The sequence below is a fragment of the Protopterus annectens genome, chromosome 2.part1, assembly GCF_019279795.1.
Source record: "Protopterus annectens isolate FY-2018-M chromosome 2.part1, PAN1.0, whole genome shotgun sequence".
Classification (NCBI taxonomy): Eukaryota; Metazoa; Chordata; order Ceratodontiformes; family Protopteridae; genus Protopterus; species Protopterus annectens.
Window position 1 is genome coordinate 701,390,008 of NC_056729.1, and position 10,668 is coordinate 701,400,675.

Below are 10,668 nucleotides of genomic sequence, written 5' to 3' on the forward strand. Positions count from 1 at the left end.
TAATGGCTGCCTGTACATGTTCATTCTCTGTGTCACGTCATGTGGGTGCACAGTACTGTGAGGGCGATTACCACATAGGCAGGGGTCCTCACCTCAACACTATCGAGTGTGCGTTATGGTGTTGTTGACCCCGTGAGTGTGGACATGTTACTGTATGTTTCTGTGTATGTCTGTGTGTGTTCTCATCCTGTAATGTGACAGTGTATTACTGCTACACAGTGAGACCTCATGCTATCAAGTGGTGTCTAACGTTATCATCGGCCAGACCGCTGTGTAAACCCCCCACACCATGTCACCATACCTGTGATGTGACCTGGTATGGATGTCACATCTCTAGCCACTGTAGCCTATTAAACAGCCCACATGCTTCTGGATCAGTAGATGTGTGGACATCTGAGGAATGGTAGCCTTTCTAACAGTGAGGTTGAGGCTACGTATAGCATGCTGGTATTGCCATACATGCCTGTGAGTACTCCACATTTACACATGTGAAACTGCAAACACTGCTACTTATTGGCACATGCAAGTAGACCTTATGGATGGAAGCAGGGCATAATTACCAACATGCTGTTACTATTGTTACCAAGACACATACTGTGAACATATAACAATGCATTATAAACCTGTACTACATGGTATGTCTGGTGCATGTCAACAGTACACAACTAATGTAATATACACATATCTCACTATTCTGTTCACCGTGTGCATCAGACCATATGAGCATGTCCCTGCACCGATGGTGTGGATGACAGGGATGCGGCACAGGCATCATCATCATATGCACAGGGTGATAATGTTTGCCAGGGGCATAGACTGCACCAGTGGATGACATCATGTGTGTGGGTAAGGGCCGGTGATCTGATTGGACATGTGTGGTCATTATGCATGTGGGTGTTGCGATGCCCTACAGATGTTTCTGCTGTGTGCGTGTATGTGTGCACACAGTTCTGCCTTTTGTCAGGCCTACACAGGGGTATTATTGACAGCTCCAGATTGTACAGACCAGGATGTACAGCTCTCTGTGTCCAGCCACGGCCACGTGACCTGTGCCTGCCAGGGGTTGCACGGGCACTACCAGGCGGAGCTACAAATTGGCTACTGTCTGATGACACATGTCCACTGAAACCGTGTCCCTACTGGGAACCTCCAGGGCCATGTCCAAGTGGCCTGCTGTGTCCTGGTGTGGACAGCACAGCACCAGCTGCACTGCTACTGCTACCGGCACTATGGGAGTGGGCATGTGAGGTGGCTGGTTCATGTTGACCTGCACTAGGTGGTGTAGCTGGCCTACGTCCACGTGGCCTATGCCTCACTCCTACCAGATGTTCCAGCACAGACAGCTCACGCTCATGGATTGCCATGCCACGGTCAAGGATTCCAACCATGTCACCCAATCACCTGTCCAGAACATCAGCAATCTGCTGTTGAGCATTTGCCAATGCCTGGATGTTGTTGTTTAGAGTACGGATAGCAGCCCTCTGAAGCATCTGCCCTTTTCTGTTCTGACATTCTGCACATGCCTGTGCCACCATTACAGTCTGGAACATGCATCTGGTGACACCAGCTGCTGCCCTCTGTCCTGCAGGTGCATGTCTGCCAGAGGTCCTCCTACGAGCGGCACTGGCCACATGCCTGTGTGGCACATCTGCAGTCATTACACTGACACCATGGTGTGGAGACACACCTTCTGTAGCCACCACACGTTCCTGTTCCAAGCTAACACACGCTGACTGTCCTTCCTCTATGGCCACTGGTGATGGGGTATGTGCTGGCATGAGAATTGTGTGTGGGGAAAAGGGGGACATAGCTGGGATGGCAACCATTGGCACAGATTCAGCCCCTGACAACCCTGCCTATACCTCATGCATATGTTCATCACTGCTAGTATCTGTGGGGACACTAACATCAGATGGACTGCAGGAGGGAAACATACCTACATCACCTGTGAATGCAAAGAAAGACTCTACATTACAATAGACACACACAGACACACACACACAGACACACAGAGACACACAGACACACAGACACACACAGACGCACAGATGCACAGACGCACAGATGCACAGACACACAGACACACAGACACACAGTCACACAGATGCACAGACACAGACACACAGACACACCATGCATGTGATTTGACAGACAGCATGCAGCATGCATGTGGTACAGCAGACGGCATGCAGCTCAGACATTAATAGTGGTAGTTAGCATACCTCCCTGGGTTGCACACAACAGCAAGCAGGTGTCATATCAGTAGCCATGCAGTTCACACAATCATGGTAGTAAGCATGCATCTCTGTGATACACCATGTGGACCAGCACAGGTTAACAGTACACATGGCTGAAGTGACCTTGACATGTAATCTGCTGACGTGTGATGCATCTGCATTGCTATACAGTGTGAAGTACAGACACTGTGCCATTGCATGGTATCATGAGGTGTCTATATTGCTATAAAGTGTGTAATACGCACACAGTGCATAGCCATAACTGGGTGCATACACATTACATAACTGTGGATTGTGACCCATGTCACTGAGATGTATATACATGAAACCATGCTGTGTCATGTGACAGGTCACTGGAAGACCTATGGATGACACCCATGCACAACTACTACAAAGTCTTAGCTGCCTGGTAACCATGTCCACACATGGCAGACTTGTCAATGCACCATGTCCCACATGACATTAATGTACCACACACACGAGGTGCACGGCTAACAGTGATGTCCTACAGCAGCAAGGGAAATGTACGGTATCTGTGGCCTGATGTGGTGTCAATGTCATGCTATGATACAGTCGTGATGTTCAACACATCTTATATGGTTGAATTAAGTGACACCTCCACTAGCTGTGCACAGGCTTTTAGGATGTCCAGTGTTCCACGTCAACTATATAATCAGTCAACTAAGGCTATAGTTGGACCATGTGTGGACAATGTGCAACAGGGTGTATACACATCACATCTACTGTGTGGCTACATGTCTCTGGCATCCTCCATGGCCATGTGTGAACATGTGTTGGCCAAATGTTTGTGATGGCCATCTATCTTACATGTCTGTGTTGTCCCATATGACATACACCCATAGATGTCAGATATGTCACTGTCCCCAGGGCTATGCAGACAACGGGTTGTATGTTTGGTATGTGGGGTATGTATTATGGGATAGTGAGACAATATTGCAGCCGGAACACTACATGTCTGGGACATGTCAGATGGCACATCACAATGTGTGCAACCATTGCAGGGGCATATTACACAATGGTGACTTCTGTGGGCTGCCCATATCCCAGCTTACTGTCTGGTACTATTTGCGTACCACACATGTGTTGTTCCAATGTATAGTACATATGCCTACATTGAACACCTCCACTGTTGTATGCACAGCTGTCCACACATCTAGCAATGACAGATACTGTGGTTTCATGTCAGTGTTTCATATAGTTTGTATATATTGCTCATGGGTAGCCAGTGTGAATGATGACAGATGAGACCTGTATATCGTGACTGGACCATACATTATGTGTACATGTGTTAACTGGCCACATGGCAAATAGATATATGCATTAACATGCCTGATACTGATAACTGTCTCACCTGCAACAGACTGATGTCTGTGCTGCAAGCCAGAGGTACCTGTATAAGGGTGACACAGCAGTTTGAACATTATCCATGACTGTATGACAGCCACAGGGTGCACTGTGCATGTTAACACATTTGCCTGTACAATAGCATATAGTATGCACATGTGTGCATACACAGGGTAGCATACTGTAGTATGCGGCATGTGTGTAAATGTACCTTGCATATGATGTTACATTACATATTGTACAGTGACACATGCAACTAAATGGGATATAATAGTCATATGTGCATTAGTGACTTACCAGGCAACTCCAGGCTCATTGGTTGGGAGACACCCACCTCCACGATGGCAGCTAGTATTTGTGGATGCTGTTCTGAGGGTGTCCCCAGGCTGGACAGTAGCTTCTCAGTGGGTGTGAGTGGGGGCTGGGTTGGTGGCCCACCACCTGTTCCACCTTGTTCCCTGGCGATTGCATTGGCACGCTGTTTCACATGTTGTATCAGGTCCTTGCGGTGTCTGCACACCTGCTGGTAGGTGCGGTTATGGCCACCCACATCATTAACCCTCCTGCGAAGGTCCTGCCACAGGTCGTCACACTGCTGAGCATGCTGTGGCACATGGCTGAACAACACCTCATAGTTCTCATGGAGGTATGGGATGAGGGCATCATCCTCCAGGTGGCTATATGCTGGCAGGCGTGAATGAGGCATTATCTGGAAGACATAATGATGGAGACAAGTCACAGTCTCACAGAGCTGTACAGTGATACAGCTGTACATACATTTGTATTAAATCTAGTACATCTGAACAGTTATATTTGCAAATCGTCATGACACTGACACGACTGACATGTTTGTGTCACACACATGTAACATCCTTATGCGTTGGATATCATCACTATATATGTGTGTCACCTCATTACATTGTTCATACTCCATGTGAATGCTGTCTTGATGTGGGCATGTCTGCTTGCCTGTACTAGTGTTCTTACCTATCAGCACATGCCAGGATGTGTCCACAGTAATGCTGTTGACCTTGATGCTGTGTATATGTCACATATCAACACATACACTGCCTTAATCGACATGAGCAGTGACAATGCACACATACGCACGGAAACCTTTACATGCATGTGTTTTGCCATATACATCTACATGGCACTGTACAGCAGTTCAACATCCTGCCACATATTGCCTGTGTTTCACATGTGATAGACATGGGACAATGGCTAGCCGGACGTCATTCGCAGGGATGGTTATCAACTATAGCATGTACAGGCAAGGTTTTCTAGCTGTATCCGACAGCCATTTTGCCACCGCGAGGTACATCAGTGCCACATTATTGATCCAGACAGTTAATAATACATCTATCATGCGGTCATCACACCATGTATGACAGAAATGACATGTTCAGCTTTGACGGACAGGGTTGCATGGTATGGCAGGTGTATGTAACATGTATGGCACAGGGATCTGTCCAGCATGTGGTGATCCTTGTAGTAGGACGGTGGCTGTCCATGATGTATGTCTTTCAGATCAGGATATGTACGTGTAGCATGTCCAACATCACAGTGTAGCACATGTCTTTATGCAAGGTAGCCAGCATGCTGCATAGTGGAGGTGGGGATTGTGAAGGCTGGTATTGTCCATCCACACATGGCCAATACCCCTTAAAGGTGATATGTGATCCGATATTGGTCACCCGAGTGCTGAGTATGCCTGTCCAATGATCTCCATGCTCATGGATGGCACCCTGTCATGACATGGGTGCCTCGTATGACTACCTAATAGGCCTGGAGACGTCACCAACTCAGGGAGGTGAACTGCACAGCACCATCCCTTACACAGTGTCCATAATGTTGACCGCTGCCTAGGTGGTAGTTAATGGGTACAGGGTTATTCACCTAGCGGTGACAATGCTATTATCAGCTGTCAGATTGTGCACATATGTCACACACCTCACCCACAAAGCCCATTCTGTATGTTGTCCACAACACTGAGACAGCTATTGCTCCTAGGTCATGGCCATTCACATCCTTACATACACAGATGCCTCCCATTTGTCTGTGTGGTATGGGCTACAATGAGGGGGAGTACAAAACATTAACCCTGTTTTACTGTAGCTGCCACTGGTGTGATATGCACATGTCACTCAGACACCTTTTGTAGTGTTGCTTCTGTCAACAGGCCACTGGTAGAACACTCCTGTGACATACGAAGGTACATCTAGTATACTCAGTGTAGCTGGAACACGGTATGTGTGATGATGTCCTATGACCTGTCACAGGTATGCTATGCAGTGTGAAATCATCCGTACTGTCATCTACTTCTGTACTGCCAACATCTACGTTGATAAAGGTTCATAGACTTGCAGACCATACTCAGCAGGGTAATAGTGCAGTGCCTCCAATTATGACTGTTGTCTCCACTTGTGGGTTGCAGTGGGTTGATATTATCCAACACCCTATCTGTATTGCATATTCATGCTCAGCACTTGTTCAGAACATGTAAGCACTTCATGAGCTACTAATTACTATAGCATCCATTCCAACTCATTTCTTACAAGTACACTGTCTGTCCTTGCATTTCCAGCTTGCTTACAGTACAACAGCTGTTGTACACACGTAACTCACATATCTTGTGAGACATGGCTGAATATACAGGCATGTCCAAGTGTCGCTTACCAGTGCTATTGCCTGTCTATATGATGAATATGGCAAATGTGGCAATAAAGCAATTGTCTCATGTACACAGTCAATGCTCACCTCCCAACATACGACACTACAGCCTGTGGAAGATGCACATATGTAGCCATGCTGGGGTAATGCTCTCACCAACCCAGACTGAACCTGACATTCATGTGGGGATGTTTAACATTTGCAACACACCCCACTCATCATGTAGTCTCACTAGATCTCCACCACCACAGGCCACGCATAGTATGAGTATGACATTTGAAGAACCTCTCCATACTCTGTGTAGGCACCAGAGGCAGCCCCCATCACCAAACACAACAACAATTACTTATAGCCCACAGACTCACGTATGCCCAGCAACTACAGCCAATAGGGTGTTATAACTTACTCAACACACCGGTCATAGGTGACTCTGTAGGCGGTCACACTGATATGCCAGGGATCACTGCAGTGGCTGTACTGTACAGAGGTGCAGGTAACACATGGCTCTGCTGTTCACAGACAGGACACTACCCTAGAGAAGTGCCGCCAGTGTAAACACTGTAGTTGGGCTTACACATAGACTTGCCAGACAGCATAATACTTCACTATGAACCTGCAAAGCTATTACATGTCCTTTGTGTATGGTTAATTGAGTAGCTCTTCCATTTTGATTAGCTATCATGCTGTTAGAGTGTCCCGTGACTACAAGCCATATGTATCCTGTTATTGTGTATTGTACATGCCAATAGACGAATACCTTTTGTTTGCATAATATAACAGTTATGCTGTGTAGAATATCTGACATATCTACCTACAATACTGTACATTACACATATTTTACACATTATCCCATAATGCAAAGCATACTTGCACAGCTGGACCACCTTAGGCATGTTATTTTCGTTATATGCCCATACACATGCCTACTGTGACAGTATATCAACATATACTATCCCCTGCTATGGCACATACTTGTTGGACATACCCTACCACTGATGGCGGGTGGTGTGGAATTGTTATGTTTAAAGCCCTCATGTAACATCCCTTGTGGTGTATGTGATGTTTAATTTGTGGCCCACAGCAGGACACACAATTTCTACAAGCGTTACTATGCTCAACAAGACATCACTACATAATACCTTTTCCCACTTTTTGCATTGCGTACACTTTTAATTAATACAAAATAGGCTCTACATACACTAATATACTGAGTGTTCTACATACCTTGTTAGCATTCCGAATCTTTGTAAATATCTCTTTTACACCTTTACTGTTTAAACGGTTCTATGGTATGAGCATACAGTTTGAATGTATGGCAAGTCATCCTTATATACATCGATACCTGTAACATGTGTTTTCCTGCCGCCAATTGGTGTTCCTGAGTAAATTATTACATGCACATCAGCTGTGCAGCTACTCCATTCACAAATTACGTGGCAACAGTGGGGTATAATTGAATTCTCCACTTGGGCGTTGCCCTTTTGCCCTACCTTCGGGGAGTATGTGTTTTGTTGTGAGGAATTGCAAGCAATTGCTATTTGTAGAGACACAGATATTTTGAATTCATGTCCCCCGTGGATTGTGTGTGATGGCTAGAGTATGTGGTTCTACGTGTGAGTGTACCTGTCATCTCAACCGTCTGATAAGGGACTATTGCAAACAAAACCTGTAACATCGCCGTCTGTTCCATTATACAACAGCTATGATTTCACATGGCGCCTTTACAAATGTGCATCTCACAAGGTATGTTAATGCCTCTGCAGATGTAATTGAGTGAGTGGATATTTGTGATGTTATTATAGTCTGTATTGCAATTGTTTCAGGTGTGAAGGAGATGTAGGTAGGTATACATAGCATATACAGGTTTGTGGGGACTGCATTTCTACATATTCCATATATGTGTGTGGGCTCCTTCCCTTATTGAAGACATATTAGTAGACTGAACTATGGTTGTTATGGGCTTATACATTGAGCCATTGTTAATTGGTTTCTATATAGTATGCAGGTGAGGTTGATACTTCCATACCTCCGGAAATACAGCGATATGTAAAGGAATGTTATTAAACAACAACTGTCTCGTGTATTTCTGTCACAGATATTTGCACTCATTGCAGTTGTGTTGGTGACTGAACCTCTTTGGCATGGGTTGCCACCTTTTCAAATGGCCATAGTGGTACATTTGCAGGACACACATTGGTGTTTACAGGCTGACACATACCCACGGTCAGTACACAGGACAGAACATACTTTTATCCTGAATACATACTTATTCTTGTAGCACTCTAGTTACTTATCATGTTTCATGTAACATTTACGTTTTGTAGATACAGGCATAACTATTTAATGCAACTATTACATAATATATGGGACATAATTATGTCCTACAATCTCGGACATTTGCCCTTTTTAATACATTTTGTCAGGACACAACTGCCCAGGGAGGGGCTGTCCCTCTTAAAGTGGGACAGGTGGTAACCGTATGCCTACAGCCAGCTATAACCACACCTACCGTAATGATCTACCTCCGAGTTAGCACTAACAGACACACGATGCAAACACACACACACACATTACAGTCACACGGAAAGGCACATGGCTCCATCAACACACACATACACAGACTACAGCAATCACAAACACAGTTGAACACAGTACCTACGTGGACCGCAATACTGGCAGCAATAACTAAATGTCCCTTAATATCGTGATAATATTACACGCGGTTCCAGTGTTCCGGTACTGTGTTCTTTCGGTCTTTAAGCCTCGTGATTATGCTTGTCGGTATGTGACACATTCCATAGTTGGCAGTATCCTATTTATTTCTACCTCCATGGTTGTGTACATGTCATTGACCTATCTATATATTTAACAGATCAAAGCACAGCAAACCAATAAAGGGATTAACTCTCCTGCATCCAAATATAAAAATACTGATAAAATAAAAAGTTTGTGGAAGAGCTTAATGGTCTTACAGATTTTCTTAAGTTTACAGTGAATTATTCCAAGTCAAGTATATCATTTTTAGATGTTAGTATTAATAGACTTGCTAATGGCCTATTGAATACTTCCATACATAGAAAGCCATGTTTTAGGAACACTCTGTTACATCAGCGGAGTATGCACCTAAGGTATGTTTTTGAAAACATAATGAAAGGGCAGTCCATGAGGGCTTCACATTTAAACCCTAGTACAACGGATTATTCTCTGGAGATGTCAGCCCTTAAAAATAGGCTTTTGGAAAGACAGTACGCCACCAGGGATGTGGAGAGGAATATTGAGTTAGTTAACTCTCTAAGAGAAGGTTCGTCTAAACCTTATTTTTCTGATTGGAAGGGTGTTAACCCTGTCAGTTCTACTGGTAAAATAGAACCTCTTAGGATCCCTATGTATTTCACCAGGGATGTTAGTATCATTAGAGGGGTAGTGAGGAAACACTGGGACGTTTTGAAGTTGGATGAAGAGTTATCCGGTGTAGTGGGACAGGATCCCAGTTTTACATATAAGAACAAACAGAATATTAAGAATAAACTCTGTGATAGATCGGTTCGTAGGACGTTGAATATAAGGAATGGTAGTTTTAACACTCAGCCCTGTGGTAAATGCAATCAATGCAAGTATGTGGATTTAGGTTTGACCTTCACACACCCCATTACTGGGATAGTCTATGAATTTAGGACCAACACATTCTGTACAACTACAAATGTGGTGTACTTAGCCCGGTGCGTCTCATGCACGTCTTTCTATGTAGGTAAGACGTGCAGACAGCTTAGGAGCGCATCAGGAACTTGTTTATAGTATTAGGATTGGGTCCGAACATAACGCACTTGCGAAACATGTTAAAAGTATGTGTGCTGAACATTATTTTGTTTTTAATGTCATGCAACATGTCCTATCAGATATTAGAGGTGGGGATGTAGATGCTCATTTACAAGAGGCTGAGCTTAGATGGATAGTCAGGCTGAGAGCAGATAAGAAGCCTGGACTAAATGATAAAACACAAGTAAAACCACTTCTAAAAAAGAGAAGACTTTTTAGGCATTAGTTTTATTTATCACATGTTTCTTATATATTCTTTATATGTTTTTTATATATTCTTTATATATTTAGGGCACTGTATGTTTTTAAATGTTTTAATGTGGATTGTGATTCTATGCATGTATAAATGAATGTATATCATTTTAAATGAATCAATGATGCAGTATTTAACATGTTTAATTCATTAACTTTGAACCTATCAGCTTTGTCTTTTATATATTTAAATGATGTGTTTCAATGGCAGCTTTGTAGTTTGAGAAAGCCTTTTTGGTGAAAGCGCTAACTTTTGCTAGCTGAATAAATAACTTTTTATACCCTACTGGAATTGGAATTGGTAATTGAAGTGACAGAGACTGTG